The sequence below is a fragment of the Cydia splendana genome, chromosome 5, assembly GCF_910591565.1.
Source record: "Cydia splendana chromosome 5, ilCydSple1.2, whole genome shotgun sequence".
Lineage (NCBI taxonomy): Eukaryota > Metazoa > Arthropoda > Insecta > Lepidoptera > Tortricidae > Cydia > Cydia splendana.
This window is the reverse complement of record NC_085964.1, coordinates 10,954,100-10,979,580: the sequence shown is the minus strand read 5'-3', so window position 1 is coordinate 10,979,580 and position 25,481 is coordinate 10,954,100. Positions and strand designations below refer to the sequence as shown.

At 37.0% G+C, this 25,481-nt stretch overlaps 2 protein-coding genes across 2 annotated transcripts in view; one reads left to right on the top strand and one right to left on the bottom strand.

The window, feature by feature from the left end:
• LOC134790671 (uncharacterized) overlaps positions 1–25,481 on the bottom strand; it is a 333,743-nt gene that overhangs the window by 54,042 nt on the left and 254,220 nt on the right. The window lies entirely within an intron of this gene.
• LOC134790644 (neural-cadherin-like) overlaps positions 1–25,481 on the top strand; it is a 304,222-nt gene that overhangs the window by 78,825 nt on the left and 199,916 nt on the right. The gene's annotated exons all lie outside the window — the stretch shown is intronic.

The window sequence follows — 25,481 nt, the reverse complement described above, 5'->3', positions numbered from 1 at the left end:
ACTCACAAAATTGGCGTTATCGCTTTGATTGAAACCGACTAGGCACAATGCTGTTATGATAGCGAACGCTGCCCAATACATATCTGATATGGTTTGCACTCGGCTGTGTTCTCTCGTGGCTGATATACAAATATACATTATGTATAAACAGTGAACGGTGCATAATTCTATTTTATTTTAATATCATCACTCGTAATTTAACGGATTTAATTTCCGGTTGATCATTATGATATGAACATCATATTATATACTTTACTTTTCCGATAAAATAACAATAAAGCAAATTAAAGTAATCGGAACAAAAATGCTGCTTCAAAAACAAATATAGGTAAGTTGGAATGGATTTGCAGCTCAATCATTTTGTTATGAAAATGGATTTGTTTCGCTAAAAGTAATTCGTCGAACGTTTCCGTTCGTTTGTTATATCAATTTAAATGGATTTCGTGTACTGGTCTTTGTTTTTTACCTCATGACCGATTTAATTATTTGTATCATCTGACAGGCCTATTCGGATTTCGAGATAATCACAAGATCTTGAGACGATTTAGAGATCAACTAGATCTACATTAGATATCGACTAGATGTGACTTGGATATCTAAGTCATAACTTGTCGAAATCGTTCAAGAGGACCTCCAGAATCGCGGAAACGTCAAATCTGACATATCTATCTTACAAATATCTTTAAATTATCCGTATCGTAACTTGTTGAAGTCTAGTAGAAATCTAATTCATTTTCCGAATCGAGCCGTGAGGTCGGTTTACATTAATAATGCAATAAATAAGACTTAAAAAGTGTGTGTGCACGGTAAGATTATTTAATGTTACACGCACACTGAAATCTCGACGAAGCAGCTTACGAGTGAAATACATATTAAACAGTTCATCAAAACTTTATACATTTTCCTTCATCTATTTCCATGTAGCGCATTACTATTGCAACATGTAATTTACGTGACGTGAAATAGTGTTTGAGTGTACTGGGGAATCAAGTAGCATTAATCGTTAAGGGTCGTTACGGGACCGAGAATCATTAGTGCATTTTATACCGAGCCGTGTTGCGGCGAAACTCTGGATAGCTTAATGCGTTTCCCCATTACGTGACACCTCTACGATCCACTTGTTCTTTCTGCTACGAACGATATTGCTTGTCTGAGCGACACAACACAACTAGATCTATTTTATTTGCTGTACTCGCTCTCTATCTAAGTAGCTTTGCGCTTGATATTGGTATTGGTACATAAATGATTAAGTATATTCAGAATGTAATGTATCAGAGATGAATACTAATGGGATAGAAATAGGGTATGAAACTATTTACAATGACACTCAAGAACAATGCGCACGCTAGCGCTTTTCTTTCGTAAGTAAAGTGCTGGTTTATTTTTTTTCTATTATTTACTTTAGAAGTATTCTATCTATTAGGTGACCGTATTAAAGTAGCTCCATTTAACTAAAGGAGATTGAATTAACCATAATGAACGATAACATCAGTTGTGAAACTTTACTGGACGCAGCTTTAAACAGAATGTATTTAAATTGAAAAAGTTAAGTTGACCACTACTCCGAGGGTATCGACATAGTTGCCTTTTAACTGAAATTCTAGGACAAGTACTATCAATTTTGTGGCGGGAGTGTGACGACCGTAAATGCGGCCTCTCGTTCAGATGTTGCGGTTTCTGTCGCACGTACCGGAAGATATAGATACTGGTACTTGTCTAAATTCGTGCTATACCAATTTTCTAGGTATATAGTACTCGTAGATTGATCCAGGTAAAGTTACGATTGGATCATTATTGTCTTGTTGTTTAGTGTCCGGCAGAGACAACTTTTTAAATTAAATATGATGTTTGATTAGATTAGGTCAGTAAACCCAAAATCTTCGAACGTTATTCACCAATATTTTGTATCCAGTTTTCTACTAACCCGTTTTATTTTCTCTCACAGTTGTAGTTCGTATCAATAAAATTAGATCCGACAGCGGCACGGCAGTGGCACCGGCTATATCTGGCTACACTCGCAGACCCTCGGCCTCACTGTTTCCCGGCTTATGCACCGATCACTGGGCTTAGCCTAAATTGCAATTAAACGGACTTGCGTTTCCGCCTGCGCGCTGAATTAGGTTTAAAGTGTCGATCTTCAACGAATTGCAATATTCATAACGGAGTATTTACCGTAAAAACGCTCAGTTAAAAAGAATACTTGACTTTGCGCTGAACAGCGGGAAAACAGTATATATTTATATGTCTTATATGATTTTAGTTTTAGTATTGTATTGCCCGTGAGTGAAACGTGATGGCCAACACAGCGGATCTGAACCGGAGTAAATGTAGTTTTTCTTGACTAGATGAAGGTCTCAAATATAACACGCCTATATTTTTTCACTTTTCTAATACGCAATACTTATCAAGAAATAATACCATTTACAAAAAACTCATCTATTTTATAATTACCTATTTTACAAAATCACATATTCTGAGGAAACCTCGCCTTACAAACATTATATTATAGTCCCTTATGAAAATTAAGTAAATACCTACTCGTTATATGTATATTAGATACGTATTGTATAACATTAGTGTCTATCAACTTTACTTGATGCGTTGGCTTTACGAGCAGATCAAATACTACCTATAATACATGATGGCGTAATTCACAGCTTGGGTAATATAATCGGTTATTTGTTTTCTGTCCACGAGGCGACACCATCACAGCGATTTCGATGATTTAGTCGATCCGATTTATCTGTCTTCTTACGTATGCTACAGCTGCCAAGTTTAATAACAGATTTGATAAAGACGTGTATCCGGGTCGGGTTGGGTGAATGTCAGGTCCTAATATGCCGCGCGCCGGCCGCTGTCTGCTCCGAATAAGGGTTCCCGTCATATTTCCTACCGCAGCTCACCCATTCATATGGATAGTGCGGCGTAGTTTACATATTTTGATGCGCCCCCGCTTTAATAAAGCCATTAATTTTAATAATCCCGCACGCGGTCACTTAGGTCCCGTGTTCGCGGTATAGTTTTTACCGTATGAAGTCAAATGTGAGTGAGTTAATGTGAGAGTTTTTAAACTACTCCTTATGATTGGTGAAACTACTTTTTCATCTGATAATACGAATTCAGTTACTTTTACTCCCTTTTGATAAATTTACTTCTTTACAGTTCGTTATCAGTCGGTCAACAGTCTTTTTTTGTCCTTTAAGGGGCCCACTGATTAACAGTCCGCTGGACGGTACCGGCCTGTCAGTTAGAACAAAATTTTGACAGTTCCGAACAACTGACAGGCCGATACCGTCCGGCGGACTGTTAATCAGTGGGCCCCTTTAATGTTGCTGTTTGACACTAACTACGTTTCCTGATCACATGTGCTCGTAACATAATCGGACTCGGACTATTCGGTAATGACTCGAGGGATTAAATTCCTCTCCTTTAAGTCTCAAGCTCAACTCCATTTTTGTAGCGTTTGAGCGCAGAGAATTGCAAAACTAAACGAAGGTTTTTAAGTTGAGAGTTAAGGTATTCGCAATTAATATGGTATGTGAACGGTCAGTAAATGTTTCAAATTTCCGTACCGTGTACGGAAATGTCGTGAGTTGCAGTGGATCTAAATTCTTTGGAGTCTTAATTCGACAAAAGATTTTTATTTTAACAATACTTTATATACTATGTTTTATGTTTCTTTTTGTCCAATAAAGTGTTGTGTGGCACTAGACGAACTAAAGAGTTTAAAGTGTTATAGACGAACTAATTTTCATCGGGGCTATTATAAGTATACCTACTAAATGTATGAAACGGTAACTTTCACAAGATTCTGCTTCTGCAAAGTATTAGGAAATTGCGTGACCGAAAAATTTCTTCGAAAGACTTCTTAAATCCTGTTCAATCCCTGCCACTTTTATGTATGAAGCGATATTCGAGAAGACGTTAATTTGTTATTCAAACTACGGCTTCAGTACGCGTGGGTACGATCGACATGAGCACATGACAATGCCGTTTGGATCGGGAGCGACTCACAGTAAACTCCTCGCAGTAAGATCCTAACAATAAGGTTCCTTTGTGTTTCAACTTAATGAATTTCTTTAGAAATAGTAAAAAATGGGTTTACATAGGTCCCGTGGTGTTAATTAGTAAACAATGCTTCGAAGGTCTCGCAATTATTTTTTTCTTTCGGGAGGAATTAACATTTCAATTCAATTCTTGACTTAACAAACTCGCATTAATTAGTTTTTGTTATGAATAACTATATAATGCTCACGGTCCTTTGCACGGTACACTGGAGCTGCTTTCGGACTTCAAGAGTTGTAGTGAATCTATGTCATGCTTATATCTATATTGCTTATACTGGAGCAGCAGGCCTATTATGGATGGCTTTATCCACGTCACAAAATATCCGTCACTTTATAACAGAGCGCGATTGAAAGTGACGGATACCGTTTTATATCACGCTGCCACGTAGATAACAACGACCATATGATCCGTACAGCTGTGCCTGTGTTACGCTGAGTAATATAAAAAAAACTGTCAATGCGGCGCGATTCGGGAAATGAATTAGAGATTAACTAGATACGATATAGTAAAGATATGTGACGTCCCTCGGGTAAAGGTACCTTATGGCAGTTGGCGCTTACGCTATTATTAACGCCGCTCCAATATTATTGCGGCGCTGTGCGACGTAAGCGCCAGCCGCCATAAGATACCTTTTGTCGTGGAACGTCACATATCTTTACTATATTTCATATCTAGTGAATCTCTAATTCATTTCCCGAGTCGCGGCGCCAGCCGCCATAAGGTACCTTTTGCCGTGGAACGTCACATATCTTTACTATATCGTATCTAGTTAATCTCTAATTCATTTCCCGAATCGAGCCGATATTAATAATTCCTAAATTAATGTTAAATTGTCATCTTTGTGAAACATATACTCGTATGTATAGAAATATAACTATACACAAGTTTATTGCTTGTATAATTATTAAACAGGATGTAGGGTGATAACTATAAAACAGTAGGACTATGGTCATGTCTTATAAGAGTTATAAGTTGGAATGAAAATATGAGATAGGTTGTAACGCTTATTCACCAGTTATATTTAATAACTCAAATGCCAAAAATCAACAGTAGTACGACAAATTATAGATAGACTGATCGAGTTTGCGACAAACAGTTGTACCGGTTGTACGTAACAATTTAGTACGACAAATTATAGATCGTCTGTGACTCTCCTCAGTTCATGTTATCTATACATTGATACGTTTCTTCCGTTTTAGATTATTTGCTAACGGTTATAAACATTACTCGTTGTGTTCAGTAACGTGAAATGTGTAATAAGTTAGGTTTGTTGAACTGCAGAGAAACGTTATCTGGTTTTCAGTTCGTAGCTTTTGCTAGCTTCAGGGGAAATAAAACCATGTGAGTGAAAACCAGTATCAACATTTCAACAAAACAGTCTTTACATCTGTGCTTCAGGAGGATGGGTAAAAAGTGTGCAATATTACAGAAATAATCTACACCTAGGTACATGCCTACAGTTCGAATTGATCTCCTATTTTACCCAAATTGGAGCAGAATGAGTCCCTGTCAGCTATCAACAATTCAACAGTGATATTTCTGGTAAAAAAAAATGACCTTGTTGACTGCTGACAAATCATATCCATAACCTCCTCCTCACTTTCGTAATCATATCACAAGGAATTACTATTTGAGTAGGCCTCGATGACTCGCATTGGTATCAACTGCGGTAACATGTTGATTGCTTATACACGCTACGCGCTACGGTGTACCACTTTGGGTAACGTTATTTAAGGGGCCGGTATATGACGTTTTCGATTTAGACCTCACTTTGTAACCATAATTTGTTCAATAAATGTTTAGTAATTGCATTAAATTATACGTAAATTTTTTCATGAAGAAACCGTGTACCGACTCTTCATGCCATTATATTTTTTATTTGCTGTTATTCTCTACAAATCGACACTAAAAGTATCAAAAAATCAAAATATGGAGTTCCGTTTGAGACAGAAGCAAAACAATTTTGTCTTTAACAGTAATTGAATTATTGTATGATTTTGAAAGCTAGATAATTCAGCTACCAATTCATTATCGATTTATATTTTCACTCACAAAGACAACAGAGAAATTCAATCTCAAATGTAAACTTTCGAACAATTTCCATACATTGACGACAGCACTCAAAATTCTTCTTCAAGTCAGATGCCCGTTGGGGCTACACCGGAGCACACGTGTACTTCTTCAAATGAAAATCAAGCTTGATTTTCTAGCTTTTGACAATTATATTGACATTAAATCATATACGCACACGAGAAAGCATACCAGTAGATAAATTGTATTTCAAAAAATAGGGTACATAAATATCAGCTCGCGTCTCATTTAAATTTGATTTGCTCTTATTTACGGGTCATAATGGTTGAAAACCGCAGTAAACTATCTTAAAACAACACGATTACAGTCGAATTTAAGTATTATGTTCCTTCAAAACTCGCTTAAAATGAAAAAAGTTTAAAGACTCATCTTTACTGATTGGGATCAATTTTTATTATGCTGGTATCATTTTGCGTCATATTAAAAACGTATTTGACTTCTGTACGTCAATGAATTTTGATGACAATTGTAATCTTGTATTATATTATAGAACTTTTATCTTAAAATATTGCCTATTAACAGGAAGAGTTATGTAATTCGTATAAGTAATACCTGAAAGTCTTGTACCTAGATCTGTAATACCATGGATTGCGACGAATAAATTATTATGATTATGCCGTTCGTTCCGTCTATATGTATAATGCGTGTACGTGCTGTTCTCTGAAAATCTTTAAGAAAAAATAACGGCTAGACCAACACTAAGTACTAGCGAGTTTTTGCGGCTTTAGAGACCGAGATGAAGCTTACAGGCCAATTAGCGCTGTGGACTGGTTATTGTTGTGTATACCTATGTATCGAATGTTTTATAAATTTACTATAAAAAGCAATGTTTTATTTCGATTAGGTCTACATTTTGTGCATATTGCATATCTGAAGGATTTTCGTACTAAACTTGAAACTTTCAATGAAACTAAATAAAATAATCATTCCAAATGTACAGTCACCTGCAATTTATGTTACACAACGAAGGCCTCAAAAATATCTGACACGATCTTATTTGTAGAACCATAAGAGCATGTCACATATTTTTGCGGCCTTCGAAGAGTAGGTACCGTCATTATCACCAACTTTGCCCGCTTTTTTTTTTTAAAACACGAATTTCTCAAAAAATATCACATCATATGACTTTTTTTGCTCAGCACGTCCATTGTGATCAAACTCATCAGTTTTGAAGAAAAAAATTTTATATCGTGTTTTTACCCATTTTTTGCGTTTTAGAGGGCGGGCAAAGATATCCGGGGTTTTCGCCAACATTGCCCACGTCAATTTGGTATTCAAATACAGCTCGTATGATGATGATGTCTAAGGATCACTTAAAGGTTTTGGGCAATCCTACCATTCCCTGCTAATAACTTAGCGATAAGTGTAAAACTTTAAAATAAATTTGCTGGGCAATGTTGCCTACCCGTTTTTGCCCATTTCCAAATAAGGCTCGCCTAAGCATTTTACAAAGGCTAGGGTTGTCACTTTTGAGAAAATCTGTTACAATAGTTTAATGGCCAAAAATATGATTTTTGTTGTGTTTTTCATTCGTTAACGGGATAAAACATCTAAATAAAGGATAATAAGACAAATTAAATACAGTATATATTTATAAACTTATTTTAGTGTACAAACATAACCTTCTTTTACTTGCGAAGTTGGGTAAATTAGATGAAAGTGACAACCCTAATCCGTTTTTGGTGGTGGGCAATGTTGGTATGGATGCCAAATCACCGGATTACTTTGCCCACCGCTAAAACTTTTGTGTATTTAGGCCTTTTTAGTTTAAATCTGAATAGACATAATCTATGCTTCATGTGTTATAACTCAAACCCGGAAATATTTGTCAAAGGGTTCTCAATTTTTTCTACTTGCATTCATTATTTATCAATTTTTTGCCCGCCGAAATATACCCTATATTAAACAACTCGCTCAAAATTCCCAAGTCAAGTTATGCACAAGTTTGGTATATCAGTTATGCACAAGTTTGGTCAGAAATATAACCTATTTTCTACTAAAAACAGCAGGGTGGCCATAACTATTATCAATTTTTTTCTACATTAACGAATTTGTTTAAAATTGTCGTTTTGGGCAAAGTTTCCCTGGAGGCAAAGTTGGCGCTAATGACGTAACATATTATTGCAGGTGACTGTACATAAATGTTTCGGTGATTTTGAGATTATTTTCCAGGTTAGTTTACTAACAATCAAGTTATGCAGATACCGATTTTGTGAACGTATAAGTAGTAAGGTACCGCTATTGTTTAGCGATACCGATTATTTTTGGAGATAAAACTATACCGGTTGAAATATAAAGATATTAAAATTACAGCAGGGACAACCATTTTTTATAGGTGTACCTAAACCATCATTGGCCGAGCGCTAGCAAAGGTCTCCGTTTCAGCTTGGGCAAAAATGCTTTTGTATGTTCTCCTTTGCAGATCACATTTCTCAACTGATTCTCGTTAAAATTTGTAAGCAGGTTCGTTAGAACTACTCTGTTTCGCTTTATCCGCCAAAATGGAATTGCCACCCTGCCGAAACTTTATTTATTTAAATTCCCATTGAATGGATATTGCACCTTATGAAAAACCGTATAGAGTAGTAAATAACATTTTACATCTGACTTAATGACATCTTGTTTTATTCGCTTTAATTGTACAAAACGCGTATCTCGACAAAGCAATATTAGGTAGTAAAACAGTCAACAATCAAATGAATTATAGGTACGTCACGTGTGACATGAACAGACAAGGAAAGCAAGATTAAATGCATTGTTTCTCTTTCATCTTTAAATGGAACGCTTTTACCCTCAAAGGAGGCTAGTGGTCAATACTAAACTAAAAGTCCAATCTTAAAAAAACATGAGGGGTCACTGACCTGTCCCAGTAAAGTGAAGTAGTGTGCGTGAAGTGCGCTTGTGTGTGAAATGGGGTAAATTGACAGAATCTGAAATTTTACCCACCGCTACCGTCGCCTTAATTGGCCTACATAGAAATCTATTCGTAATATACTTATGGTACAAAAGGATGTATGAAAGTCGGCGTAACAGCAATTAATACTGCAAAGTTCTTTATTTTCGTGTGTACGTATCACTCTAATCGATTTCCCCATTGGCTTTTTCATCAAAATGGGATAACAGACTTGGTTCTGGCGCATGAGAGTGCAGTGCGATAAAGCACTTAGGAGCGCTCGAAATGTGATGAATGAGCGGGTCGTGGCAACGGCTTGGAACAGTGTGCCCTGCGTTCGCCTCGCCTTGCTCGCGTATATGATTGATAGAGCCGCGCGCGCCTTACTAGTAAGGCCCAACATTCACTATGAGCTGCGAGACGAAGCAATTCTTGGACAAGTTCGTCGGCGCGCGCAGAGCTACGGATTTGTATGAGCGACAAGTTCATGTGCCACGGACCACGTTCGCTCGGGGATTTGTCGTCTGCAACAAATCCTGCATGTGCTTCTTGTGAATGTGGGCTTAACCGGAGGGACTAGTAAAAATAAAATGATTCAGGGAACCTTCCCCGATACCTTTATCTTGTTTTACCATAGTATAGAATGAGCAGGAAGTACAGTTGGTTTTGAGATTAGTCACACAACTAGTATGTATTGTTTCAGGCGTAGTGGCATGTGGTGCTGTGCCAACGTTATACATATGTCGTACCAAATTCAACTGAACTCTTTAATTCACTGCGCTATTACCGCTCGCTGCAATGCTATAGTCTAACGCCTTCCACTTATACTGAAGCGCTATTCTACGCGACGCTCAACGACGCTTTGTATTAAACTCACCCTTTATGAAAATAGTTGTGACCTACCTCCCCCTCGGCGCTACATCAACTTTGCAGTGGCGTGTACGCCAGCAATGTTCAACATTCTATTCGATTTAACCTTTTACCAGGCTAAGGGATAAATAATTCCCACATATGACAATAAAATTCTAACATGTGTTCTAATTTCGATATCTGTCAACTTACGACCGACATTCGATTGTCATTTTTGAAATGTTAGTCTGGTAAAGGACCCGCTGTTTTTAGAGTACCGTAAAATGGGGTGAGTAACTAGGTGCAAAACTGACATTCACACCTCGATAACATTTTATTTTTACATATGCAAACTGAATGGTGTACCTATATATATAATAAGTGTTCCGGACGTTTGTATTCTAGTTTTTATTTTATTTTGGGTAGTTCCATTTTATAACTTTGACGATAAACAGGAAATCCCACCTCACCCCGTAGTCGTATTATTTGGGGTGAGTTGGGTTTTCATACAAAGGTAATTTTGGAAGATTGTTGGATCAATTTTTTTTTATTATGAGTATTACTATAGCTCCATTTTAAATTGGAATACATTATTTTTGTAGCAGTAGCCTTAAATTCCCATCTCACCCCCCTTTCATCCCTTCTCTCCCCATTCATAACCCAACTCTCCCCGCGAACCCTACTCACCCCATTTTACGGTATAAACTCTAGTAAGTATTTAGTTTAATTCAGTAACTACAGTTTTTTTTTTCAATATATAAATCACCTGAGAAAAATATTGTAAAAATAGTAAGTAGGTATGTTTTGTGTCCAAGAATTCATATATTTCAGATTTATCTTTTTATGATTTCGGTATTCAAATTGTTTTAACATATCTCCTTCCGTCTTAAAAAGTTTGCTATATGTACAAATTAAGATAGTTTACTAAATGCTGTATATTACTGTTCATAATTACAAGATATCGGATCCAATTAATGTTAAGTCAATCATCTTAGTAATGTATAATATACATTAATATCAGATACATAATTGGAAGCACACATACCTTCATAGTTTAGATGTTGTTTGTTTGTTATTGGTGTGTTGTTTGACGACCTGTCTGGCCTAGTGGGTAATGACCCTGCCTGTGAAGCCGATGGTCCTGGGTTCGAATCCCAGTAAGGGCATTTATTTGTGTGATTACACAGATATTTGTTCCTGCGTCATGGTTGTTTTTTATGTATTTAAGTATTTATATAGTATATATATCGTTGTCTGAGTACCCACAACACAAGCCTTTAGTCAATCTGTGTAAGAATGTCCTATAATATTTATTTATTTATACAAATGAAGCGATAGGTACGCATGAGGGATCTTTGTTATTCCATACACATCCAATTTCGTACTTGTATAGTCTTTACACGTTGTCCATTTCTAGCTGCGCTAGTAGATTGTCCTTGATTGGTCACCTCAATTTAGATGCCTCAGCATTCCGCGCTAACCTCAGGAACGCTGAAATAGTTCTCATTCCTTGCCCACGTCTATGATCTAGATCAGTTTATGTATCGCGTTACAGCTTCAATATTAACAAGAAGTTTGTTTCTACAGTGCAACTGTATGTATATGCTACCGTGAAAACCCATTTTTAAGTAAAAACGCGTTTTCCCTAGTTAAAACTCGTTTTCCGTATCCCCTTTTTAAAAACGCGTTATGATAAGTTAAAAATAGTTTACTAAAACGCCTTGGTAAAAATTACTTTTAACTAGGCCTTGTCGAATACTATGTAGTTTTTACTAATTGTTCAAAATTAATTTCAGTTTAAACTAGTTTAAACTACTTAGTAAAAACGCATTTTCAATGAGGCAATACGGAAAACTGGTTTTAACTAGGGAAAACACGTTTTCACAAAAGTAGGATTTTTACGGTCACATATATTATGTTGTATGTATATTAATTGTACCGTTTATTGTTGTACTATCATAATCATTCGTTTTAATTGCGTGGTAACTCATCAATAATTTTGGTGGATTACGCAGAGGATTATCTAATACTCAGTTCTGAATAATACGGCTAACCAAATAGCGAAATAGTTTAGTGTCGCTTAATAGTTTTATTACATAATAATATTGCAGGGATTAGAGGGTTTGTTTGACATATACTACAGTGGAACCTGGATAATTGCAATCTCAAGGGACCGGCCATTTTTTGGCAATTAACCAGGTTTTCCATTTAAGCAGGTCGTGTCAATTAACGAGGTTCAAAAAATCGTTGTGTCAATTATAGAGGTTTTCATTAATAGAGGTTGCGTTTTGACAAATTTCTTTTATGGAGGTGCAAATAACCATTGAAAGTAGATTTACACGCTTAAATTCTGGGTTTCTGGTCTATATATTGCTTCTGTCTATACTTGTACTTTTACACTACATTAATTACCACTTTATTTTCTTATTAATCATTTAGGTTTAAAAATTCCCTTGAATTGTAGAAGAAAGTTTAATTAGAATGTAAAAAGCATACTTTGTTTTTGATTAAATCAAAACTATTTCACCTACTACAGGCTGTGATAGATACCCAATAAATAAATTGAATTCTGGATGAAGATATAAATAAAATGATCATTGCTATTAAAATATTGTTTCTGCTGCATACAACTACATTATTTCAATTACAGAGGTAATAAGTAAGACTCGTTTCAATAATAGAGGTAAAAAGAAATGCAAAAATAACGGATTTTTTTAGCACAGTGTCAATTATAGAGGTCTTAGTTGCGATGTGGTCAATTACAGAGGCAAAATTACGAAAAGCACTAAAATCTAAATTGCAATTATAGAGGTTCCAAACTTTCAATTATAGAGGCCTTTTGGTCTCAAGGGACCGGGACCGGACTTTTGGTTGCAATTATTGAGGTTTTCCCTTTATCCAGGTGCCAATTAACCAGGTTTCACTGTAATTCTTTTTTGAAAATATGCTTAACTGTTTGAATTAAATGCTATAAATAATAGTACCCCGAAAAACTCGGTTTCTAAAGTATAAGGTGGCTTTAACAATTTGAAAGATCCTGTCAGCGCTAAAAAGCTCGAGTTGCCACTCTACGACGGACAGATTGATTAACGGCCTATTGAAGCAGTGAGTTACAAGAGTGAAGGAAAACGTCGGTGCGTCGCACGGGCGTTTTGTCAGCGATCCGTGGGCTATCGGCAGCCGCAACCCAAACTTAATTTACATAATTAATCTGCGTCCACGGCTACAGGCGGTGCGTTGACGCGTCTCCATTAATTAGCGGCACCAACTCTGCAAGTTTAAGCTCACTTTTAGTAAATTACGCTTTCCCGGGATTTTCTTACGTGACGCTAAACGTTTTAGGTGTATGTGCTAGCTCGAGTTCGGGTTAACGTTTGCTATCACAAGTCTAAATTAGTTTTTATCAAATACATTCAGCAGAATCCGGTCTACTAAAGAACATTGAATTCCCGTCCCGTCCCTTCTCAACACGTTAAGTTTATTATCTAGGCTTTAGCTAAAATTACTATCTCTATTTTCTGCCTCTGTCGAGTGGGAACCGAAACAGGCCGCGTAGCCAACGTGCCAATCGCTTACGCTCCGTAGCGAACGAAACGCAACTGTCACTGTTGCACTAATATGGAAGAGTGATAGAGAGACACAAAGCGTTTCGTTGTCGTAGCGCAAGCGATTGTCACCTTAGCTAGGCCGGCAGGTATGTCACAACAATGGCCGATTGTTCTTCCAATCAATGTAGGTATCAATATTAAGAGCCTGCGACAATATCTCTGACTTTGTACTGACGGTATGGTCCTCAATATATTTTATTTTACTTGAAGTAGACATTTCTATTTTAGAAAATAAAAGATTTACCACATTTAATTAAAGTCTTACGTCTACTTGATAAATTGCGACTAGAAGTAAATCACAAGGGACCAAAAAAGTATTACGGCAGCAACCACGGCATCGGTATCGAGCGTAATATTGACTTAGTTCCTATCAATTCTCTCGCATAAGCCTTTGCCTGGTCGACGTTAATAATTTTATTAATAAAACGCATGTCTCTTCTCGGTAGAAAGATGAAATTACATAAATATAAATATCGTAAGATATCAATATATACTTATGTATGTAATTTATTACGACATACGCAAATCTCAAGATTCTAATCTCTTTTTTCATGGACACCGTTATAATTTTATTATAGTTTTAGTGCGGTTTCAGACTAGCGTTTTTTTCTGCGCGTGTACGGTTGTTTCGTCGTTACGCGCTTACACGCGCGCTATATTTCGCTACATTTAGTCTATACGCGCATACATCTGCTTCCCAAAACGGGCTTTGGTAAATAGGCGCGTATAAAACGCTATTTTGTCTCCGCTCTACTAGAATCCGTCAACTAATTTAGAATAAATGAGAGAGAAAATTGTGTTTGGTTACTAAATCTATTTGTGATGACACTATCGTTATCCTGCTTAGTGAAAGATAGCTGGAGTTTTGTAGCATCTATACGTAGATAATCCAAACACGAGCGGGGCCCCGTGACGAGGGGCGCTTCAATTAAAACTGTTCAAGTTTGTTTAAATGTTTGTGTCAGCCCATCGTCGACTTGCTAAAGTTACCTACAGTGTACCAGATTTTCCTCCAAATGAACATGAACTTCTATATAGGGGTCTAATTTAAATGTCACTTCTTAATTAAAACTACCTACTGGTCGGATTCCATTCAAGGAATGCTCGATAAGTATATGTAAAGATGCATATGCATATGTGCTCAGTTAAAAAATATAGAACCATACAGTGTCTTGTATCTTTCATATTTATTTTATGATAGATTTTTGATTGAATATTTTCTTAAGACAGTGAGGTGTTAACATTATTTCCATGTTTCATATAATAATAGTTGTAACAAATCGCAGCAAATATTGACACACAATAATAAATAGTTGGCCGAGACAACTTGTCTGTCGTTTTAAATTTAATTTGAATGTGTGTAGTGCAGAATAGATGCTCTTTATAAACTTAAAGTCGATTGCTCAACTGCAGCATAATGCGATTGTCGATACTTTAATAGTATTAAAAGCACTTGTGGTTGTAGGAGATTTGGAGCGTTCGCAAGTTGGCGTTCAGGTCAGGAAAAGTTGACAGTTGACCGGCGTGCTTCGGACCACGCGGAAATTCTGTCTAGAGTTCACGAAAACATTTAAAGCTAAGATTAATAACTAATGATAGAAATGGTACATTCTAAAATAAGTTTCTTAAAAGTATTTGTGAAAATTAAATGAATAAAATGTATCATTCATAAATTAATAATTTTGCATATATGCTTGCATATGAGAGTTGCGTGTTGGTGTGTGCAAGGCTTAATTGTCTTACTTGTAACACATGTAATATCTAATATATTACCATAATATAAATAACCTTCATTTGAGTGGCTAGACGTCTCAGTAATCACAGACTGCGGTAGGCACCTAGATAATATAAATTAAAGTAGATTCCTAGGCGCGCCTCCGTTCGCACTAATTATCTGTGCCCTCATTTGGTTTGATATAATTATATAATTATCTATATTATAGGTATTACTTCCCCATATTACTTCTCTTCACCAATAATCATATATTTCAGAATTAACGCAAAGTATGAATTTTGTATGAATTATGAAAAACAATTACGCTTTATGGTTGAATTATCGAGAAGATGGAATTGCATTTGTAGTGGTTGTATGCTGATAGTACAAGAAAATAGAAAATTCAAATATAGAATGCCTGTAAACAAACAATACTACTACATATGCAATTCCACGCTCTCGATGATACGACTATACGTAACAAACCATATATAAATGTGTCGAAGTCTAGTCAAAGGTCCTACTTTCGGCTCGATTCGAAAAATGAATTAGATTTCTACTAGACTTCAACAAGTTACGATACGTATAATTTAAAGATATTTGTAAGATAGATATGTCAAATTTGACGTTTGTTATGACTTACATATCCAAGTCACATCTAGTCGATATCTAATGTAGATCTAGTTGATCTCTAAATCGTCTCAAGATCTTGTGATTATCTCGAAATCCGAATAGGCCTGTTTGTCGCTTACCATAAGGACGAGATTTGCTTGTATCTTTATACGAATAACCTGTCAAAGCGTCCTTATGGCAAGCGACAAAGTGGGACTTTTTGCTTGGAAACGACATAAATACTTATCCAGATTTACAAAATGCACGGCACATAAATACTCGTTATAAATTCTGTTTCCTTTTGTCTACAGATCTAGGTAACTCAAAGCATGTAGGTATATATAGTTTGCTTGTTTGTCTACTACATCTGTTATTTAACTATGCATTCAGTCGTAAATATGTACCTACGCTAATCAGCTATCCCATTCTCGATGTTTGGGTTCGTAAGATACGGGTGAGCACGAGTGCGGGGTGGCTGGGGCCTCCTCACAGGGGGTCCTCTAAGGGTTGGCCTCGTTGGAGTTAACAAATCGCTTGCCCGCACCACGCACAGGTAGTGTCACGGCTCATTACTCCCAGCTTACATTCGCCAAATCACTCGCGCCATGAATAAACAAGACGTAAGCTTCAATCGCTCCACTGATCTTGCCATTTGTAAATGCTCATCGAGTGTTTTCACACCGAGTGCATGAAATTGATGAAAATAAATAAAAGTTTCTTATTTTAAACAGTTTGTTAGTTAATATTGAATAACTTTTGAGTTTGAACGTACTTTATAATTATTCACAGCAGCCGTACCTATAACTTTTCATAAAACACGCGATCTCTGTTATCCTGCACTTTTTGTTTCCGAATAATTTAAAATTCTTCAACGTCCGCATTCCCAGTAGTGTCCCGGGGCTGGACTTCTGAATCTGAATAATAAAAAAAGGAGATTTCATTGAATTCAATTCAAACGAAGTACGAATATTAAGTCAACTTTGTATAATAATATAGAGAGTGACGGCGCTGTAAAGGCTCTGCTGGACTTGAAATCCTAATCATGGAATAAAAATTAAACAAATTCCATTTTGAACTAATTTATTCGCTTGGAAAAGCATTACAGGTCGTGAGTAACGAGCATTAGCCGATCTCAGCCTAAAATGAAACGTGACATTAGTGGTGGCTCAGGTCGTCCAAATGGCGCGACATTAGCCGGAGCTGCGACTAAAACAATGATTAGTGAAATTAGCGTGTCGAGCCCGCTGTGCATTACTCGTGGCGTGGCGGCGCTCGCATGGCGGGCGCGTATGACAATAATTATGTAAATAGGATATTCGGCGTGGCTCGTGTCGATGGAATATGTTGCCGTAATGCGCGGATTTAACCAGGCCATCGGCACGTTCAGCTGGTGCAATGCGTGACGCGCTGTTCCATCACTCTGGGCCAATTTAAAGTTATTATCTTTTCGTGCTCGTGCTTTGACCAGCATTTAATATCACCGTGTACTGTATCACCGAAAGTGCTACTGCCTATTAATGTATGTCTCTCGACACGATGCTTATATAGGTAGGTAACCCAAATGCTTTTGTTGTAGCTATGTAGGTCACTATTCAAAAACTTGTTATTGGTTAACCCTTTACTAGGCTGATATTTCAAAAATGACAATCGAATGTCAGTCTTACTCATCTAAAATAGAACACATGTTTGAAGTGCCGTATGTGGGAAATATATATCCCTTAGCCTGGTAAAGGCTTAAAATTTACCAGTTTATGGTAAAGTTTCACTACAAAAAAAAATACTATGTACAGTGTACAATACTTTATTTACAAATCTGTTATCGAACGTATAGTTGCAAAAAATGACATACAAGTGTGTAACTTTGTACAGCAGCTTTGTTATCTTTTAGTAAACAACGAAAAGACAAAACTTAAATAAAAATATGAGTTTCATAAAAACGAATATTCGCAGGCTAGCAACCTACTTATTTGAATAAATATCGAGAGAGGGAACCATTTTTCACCGTGCTGGTGATAATAATGACGCTATTTATCAGCCACTCGAAAGGGTAGGTAATTATTAACGTTATATTTCGGTGGTTTCGTTTGTTTGTTACTGGCGCTTTTGTGCGATATTTTTCCGAGTTGGCGTCGGGACAGTAGGTTATTTCGTTTGACGCGGGGATGGCTCTGGATGATTTATTGTTGCGTTGAATATGCATGTCGAGATGAAAAATGACGACAAACGTGCGAGTGGTAGGAGGCGAGATACGTACAGCCGGCGCGGCGCTGATGCATCGCGAGCGGTGTGCGTCCACCGGTCTTACGATTATCCGCACCATTCTTCATACGTAAAATGAGCGGAACAATATACCCGTTTTACTTCTCATGCTCGTATGGTGTTTAAGTCTCGTGTAAGCGGAGTTAAGTTGCGTTTAATGCTCTAGTGCACAAAGTAAAATCATCTACATATTAAGACTGATTGACTTAGCAATAAAATCCGAAACCTGCTATACAAATGCCACTACTGCATAGTCTTGATAATACGGTAAAATTACCTTAAACACTTAATATTTCTGTATATTTTCCTCGTAACCGAAGTGAAAAGCAAAATATATAACAAGGGCATAAATGCCAATTTTATCCTCGACGTATATGGGCCGATAAATTGCCTCGGGTGAAATGAGTTACTTTATGCCCTTGTTGTATGGATCTACTATTATAAATTACGGCCGCAAAAAATTCAAATCATGCGATTATACCTAAATTGAATTGGCATTATGATCTTTGCTATCACTCTTTCATTTACCTCGTTATATTTGAGCCTACGACAGCTAGTCGCCGTCGCTTGCGACAATCGCATGCGCCTCGGTGAGCATGTCACGTGGAGGAAGTCGTTAAGAAGATAAATCGTGAACCGCAGAAGACCCGTAATCCTTTTAAAATGTTAAGTGAAAACCGTCCTTTACTTCTTTGTCATGTTGTAGTTAATATTTCATATTTTAAAGCCCGTATGAACTTATAATATTTCATTACTTGAGACGCAAGAAGATAAGATAATATTACCAGCTGGTGGGTGTTTGAAAAGTCTGCAACACCGTAGTCGTCGGTATTTGAAACAATTGTGAACCAAGTTTGTATACGAGATGTTTGCTACGGTTGTTCCGGAGCCTCCTTGTTCGCCCACAAAGCATTGAATGCGAGCTAGTCGAGTTTGCCGTCAATCACCCTGCCTCACTATTTGCAAATAGATTTTTTATTCAACAAGTGTTTGTTTTGCTTCCGTCATTTTTTAAATTGGCCCTATAAGATATCAAAAGTGGCATTTACAATCATTTTAAACGATTAAAAGTATAATAAATTGTTTTATACAATTAAATGTTATTAGAGACTGCTTGTTGAAACGATTATTAAGTAGTTGTGTAAACTTCTTATATTACTCGAAAATTTACATTACTTTTTATATACTTGGTTAAACAAATTGTGCGTGCTCTTCAATTAAATATTACCTCAATAAACAGTTGATTTAAGAGGAAGGCAAATGTTATATAACCTTAATCGTTGTCCTCTCGGGATAATATATCAAGAGCGCATAGTAATGTACCAAGGACAAAGAAAACTAAAGCTTGATGTCAGAAAAAGCCCCTTATCCCTCTCCCCACTCGAGCCAGTGACGTCCATCCGGAATATTTATGAAGCTGGAAATTGTTGTTATCATATCAACCATATTATTTTTATTATGATGTAAATATGAAAAGGCTTTAAGAGTGGCCAGAACTGCGGGAATATTGTTTGGGCGAGTTTCTCCATAAAGTCTGTATTTATTGCTGTTCGATGTGCTATTGCCTCCCGCAATACTTTTTTGACTACATTATACGTAAGTAAGATTAAATTCCTAAGCGATGATAAAGATGAGATTATTCTTTTAAATAAATTTTTTTTTGTGTCGACCTGTTGAAGTCGAAATAGTCTTCAGGTTCGAAATTAAACGGGACTGACGCCGTCCCGATCCTCCGCTGTTTGTTTATTTTCAAGTAAAAGAGGCGCATTGTACACCGAAAAAAATAATTTTCTACAATACTACCAGAACGTATAGTAATTAAAAATATAGTTATACCTACTAAAATCCGGTAGTAATAACAAAAAATGTTGTATCGTGTAAAACTTGTTTTTTAAACATCACTGTTTAATTCTAGTTAAATGCAATTTAGTACTGTTTACAATTTCGTTGTATATTATGTAAAGATGCAAGTGTTGTAAATATTAAACGTTTGTCTCGTTTAATATATGCATCGTAACACTAACTATTGATATGTAAAAATAAAGATACGAGTGTACACGTTACAAGTTATTATGTTGTGGTTACTATAATGCATTGTATTCTGAACGAATCAAACAGTTGTGCCAACACCACGGTGTATGCGCGGGTAGCGGGGGGCGGAGAAAGGAATTGCGCAAGTCACAGAACAGCAGCCATTACGCCAGCGTCTTACGTTGCGGCCGGTCGATGTTTTTATTTACGTAGATCCTGTCCATAATTTTATTGTAAACTAGTACAAGTGTATAGTATAAGTGCGTGTTGTTTGCGTGTTGCTGACACAGTGAAATGTGCGGGCTCCGATTAAGGAAAAGTCCTCCCGCACCGATGTGGATAAGGAGGGATTCACACTGGTGGAAAGGAAACGCAAGGTGCGCAGTAGGGCTACCGCCAATACCGAAAATCGTCAATTGCGGGCATTTTTCTCTGTCACTCTAATTACGCCTTCATTGGAGTAAAAGAGTAAGATCCCCGCAATTTGCGAATTTCGGTTTTCGCGGTAGCCCCTCAGGGCGCCTCGTAAAACTCTGTATGGCACTGCGGAGCCGGTTAATTCTGGCCTACGAGTTGCGACACCGAGTAAGGCGCTCTACGTGTCTCGCCTGCATTACTCCGCCGGGGCCGACGAGGTGGTGGAGTACGTCCGCCGGAAGACTGGCTACACGCTGAGGGTGCACCAGCTACAGTCGCGTCACTATGTGCACTTCAGTTCATTTGTAGTGCGCGTGCCGCGGCCTCAGCAGGACACCATCGCAAGCGCGGACTTCTGGCCGAAGGGTGTGGTGTTTCGGCGGTTCCGGGGCAACCTGCCGAATCCTACGCCGAGTCAGACGACGCTACGGAGCCACGCTGTTACGTCGTCGCCCAAATCCAATGTTTAATTTGTATGTCATTTTTGTGTCTATTGTTTTCTTTGTGGAGACAAAATGTTTTTTTCATTTGTAGTGTCACAGTGCCTTGGTTTTACTGTAATGCTATGTTACTTATTTGATCAATAAAATAAAATAAAATAAGTGTACTTAAAAACTTGTCTGTATTTACTAGAAGACCAGTGTACTGGTTATATATTGTTCACGTAACCAGAACCCACTGTGCTGAAGGGACTTCTAAACGGGCCATATGTTCACTGCAATATGTGGCCGGCAACTATTAGTGTCCCTCTCTAATATGTGAGTAAGAGGACACCAATAGTTGCCGGCCACATATTGCAGTGAACATATGGCTCGTTTAGAAGCCCCATTAGCACAGTGCGTTCTGGTAACGTGAACAATATAAAACCAGTACACCGCACAAATCGTTCAGTTACATATACTGAATACCTTGTTATAACAACAGGACAGGAACGTATATGTTACTGTATTATTTAGTAACCATTAACAGACCGGCTAGTTGGGTTTACTAAAAGTCTTATACCCACTACTATACACTTCATAGAATTAACAAATTTAATTTAACAAGAATGGTCTGGTTATGTTTACAAAGTGTCCTGTCGTCACATATACAACAAGACAATATAGTACAGCTAACCAGATTCTGGTTACCAGTACCAGGTTTTTTTTTCAGTGTACCCTCGAGCATAATGGAGTTTATGAAAATAATCTAATTACGCGGAACAATCGGTCGTCCCTGAAAGTCGCTGAAGTTATGTTTGGACTCTGACTTGAATTCATTACGTTACTGAGCGCTAGAAAAGCACTTACAGCAGACGTAAATCAGGAAGACACTTGACTCACCCGTATTTTACTAGTTGATGTTTAAAGTAGTCAATCTACGAACAGGGGCCGAGGCGGTACTCAGTAATTAGTGCTTCGAATTGGCAGAAGCTTAATAAATAACAGTCAGCTCCACTTCACGCTTTCCTAAAATAAAAAGAGATTGTTGCTTCTTCGTCCATTTCGCTTTAAGCTGATATCTCGTATTCATTTCCGACAAACTGAGCGGCTTATGATACCCGCCTCATTTACGAGATTGACTTTAGCATATCCAATCTAGTTATTGCCACTCCCGGTTTCTACGGACTTATATTCTCCCGTTCGTTTATACTCCGATTGATATGAATATCCATTGAAATTTTTACTTGTATAAATTTGTAGGTTTGAAAGAACGCACATTTAGGAGTGTTAAAAATGTGAAAGTTCGTCGAAATATTTCATTTCGAATGTACATTTGCTACCGTTTACCTATGCTGCGCAAGTCGTGTTTGGCTGGTTATTACGATTCCGTTGCCTAGACACGTACGGAATAAATTAAACTGCAATTTGGACGCTTTAATACGCAGTGTTATTGGCGCTATGGCCTATTGCGCGGGTGGTGTAGACGATACGAGCGGCATTCGAATGAGTCGAACCGCAGCGCCGATCGTCGTCTGCACAAAGGCGGTGCGATACTCGAACATCGGTAATGCAGCTAGCCAAATGATTCCGGGATTTCAGCGCAAGGCGCCTGGGACCTGACCTGCCGATAGATTGGAAAAGGGTAGTGGTAGTACTATTGTTATAGCGCTCACATAAATACACTATTATATTAGCTGATACATAATAGCTGACATCTCGTGAGACAATTGGTAGTTAATACGTTGAAATTATTTTCGTAGTAAACTGAATAATAATATTTATTTAAATAGCTTATTCAATGAATTTTATTATAACGTGACATAAGTATGTAGATAAAACGTAAAAATAAGATGAAAAAAAAATGAAAAAATATTTATTCGCTAACAAGCAATCTTTAACAAAATACAGGTTGGTGCACCTTTTTAAGTATAAAAATACCTGTGTTAAGGAACACCGCTCTTCCTTAGTGATTAACTACAAGCTAAAAAAAAACTATGATAATAAGTTTAATAACAATAAAGTCAATTAAATTAAACTAAACAATTTCATAAGTTAACTATGTAACAATAAAACTAACATGTGAGTAACAGAGCAACTAATGTAATTTTAATAGTTTAAGAGCCACTTATGTAAAAGTGTGTGTGTATGTGTGTGTGTGTGTTTAAGTAGTTTTTCTATTTCGTCGTAGTTTTTAGTCTTTAACCAGTTTATTACTTTTATTTTACATTCTCTATAGGTGGAGGGATATATATCTATTTCTTTATTTAGAAACTTGTACGTACAATATAGCCGATTGGACATTGTACTGTCTTCTGGCAAAGGCAGAGGCTGTTGGTGGAATAGGGATTATGTTCGTTTTTTTCCTTCTAGAGGTATATTAGAGACAGGGTAATAAAACGTAGACTTATGTATCCGTAAGATTACATTAAGCATATATAATTTTCTTACAGATAAAAGGCCACATAGGTCATACAAATCAACGGTTGGAAACCTATAAGGCTTAAAGTACATGACTTTTATCAGTGCTCTTTGAGCTCTTTCAAGTTGTAAGATAATACATGAAATGCCAGAACAGCATAGCAACTAGTTTTGAAACTCGTTATAAAGATCGTTCTAAAAACTAATAAGATAAATTAAACAACAGACACTAACTGTAGCCGGTTTACCTATAGTACGAGTATATTGTTTACAATGTGATTAATACTTTCGATTATTACGTACCACAACATTTTGTTCCGTGATTGATTTACACTCGAAAAATAACAAGGGGGTACCTAATATTGTGATAAATGACACTAGCTCACTAACTCGCATATAGCGGGCACCTGAGGCCGTGTCCCCAGGGAAGCGAGTGCGCTGTCTCCTGTCTTATCAGCTCAGTGAAGCGTGTATTCCAAAATGTGACAAATTTAGTCGTAAAACTACACGCGTGTAAATTAATGCGTGCCTTTGAGATATTTATGTATGTATTATTTGCGCGTTAATGTTTACTTGGATACGGTGGTTATCTAATATATTATACTACGAACTGAAAGACCAGCTTTTTAGAAAAAAGCTTGAATTCAGCTATCTTAAGTTTGCAAACTCGCATTGTGTTTTGAATTCATGTCAGTTATTTTAGTGTTCTAGACTAGTTTCGTTTTGAGGCTAACTTTTAAGAAAATGCCACTGCGAGCAAAAGCTGCGGTAGAAAAGTATGTATCTACAATATAGGTAGGCATATTTTTATCATAACATTCATAACGTCAGGTTAACTTTTCATGATTTAAAATATTGCATCTAATATGGAAACTAATTTATAAATAAGTATTTAGTTTATTGTCATACTTTATTATTGTCAATGTACAATTTACAAAACATGAAGCTTTGTGTTGAATCTTTGTAAAATAAGTAGGTAGGTAGTTGACCGGTGCCTGTAGAGGTTATTCGCTCAAAGCATAAGGTTTACTCTCCATTCTCTCGATTTACCGCATTGCCCTGAGCTACCGTCACATAAACACATCTGCTGCACACGTTCAAAGTACACACAGTTTGTGTATCCACATTCTAATCCAAAACTAACACAAGCATTCTACCTCCCTATCGAATTAGGTCTGTGAAGTGAGCAGAGTGCTATTAGAAATGTATATCTACTGAAACTGCATGGTTATGTCCATGTCGTTATATCATGTTCGTATCGTTAGTGATATTATTAGCTTAGTTGGTTTATGGATAATAATTATTGCTACAAACTAAATAGACATCGCCAATGTCGTATAAGCGTCGCCCTGGGCGGTAAACATGGAATCGATGCCTGCTAAGCACTCCCCTGGGACGTGTTTACTTGGTCTGAGCTGTAGGTATTAGATTATACTTATATACATTCAGTGACCGGGACCTACGATTACATGACTCCGTCACACATTACCTTCTAAAAGTCAAACGTTAATTTCATGGCTCTTGGATTCTTCTGAATAATTAATCGTTCAACTCATTTGTGTAAATTGTTCCTGTCTGCGCCTGTTTATCGAAGTCTTTGCTTGGAAACGTTCCAAATATAAAAATAAACCTACCTACTCGTACTAGCTTTGTTGATTCCATTAAAAAGGACCATTTGTTTTTGCATTTATGAGCTCTGGAAAGTTTATGTTGTGACTATGGTTTAATTAGTTTTTCCTTATCACATAGGTAGTGTTTGACTAGTTAAATTAGCCTTGTGGAGAAGCAAAAACCGGAATTAATTGTTGTCTGTAAAATTAAAGCGCGTTCATTCGTAAGCACTTCGGAACTATTTGTAGCGCCGACCGACTTAACAGCCTCGGCCCTCCAAGTCCTTCAACTGCTCTAATGAAATTCTATCTTAATTATTTTTGATCGTTACTCGTAAAGTTCGCTGCTAAACCATTTCGCCGCGGAAACATCCCTTCCCAGCTTTATTATTTCCATTTTTTAGTGTTCAATATTCATTCAGATTTTCTGGAGCAGACATTAAAATTCATAACTGGGCTATTATATTCGTCAACATCTGGCGCCACTGG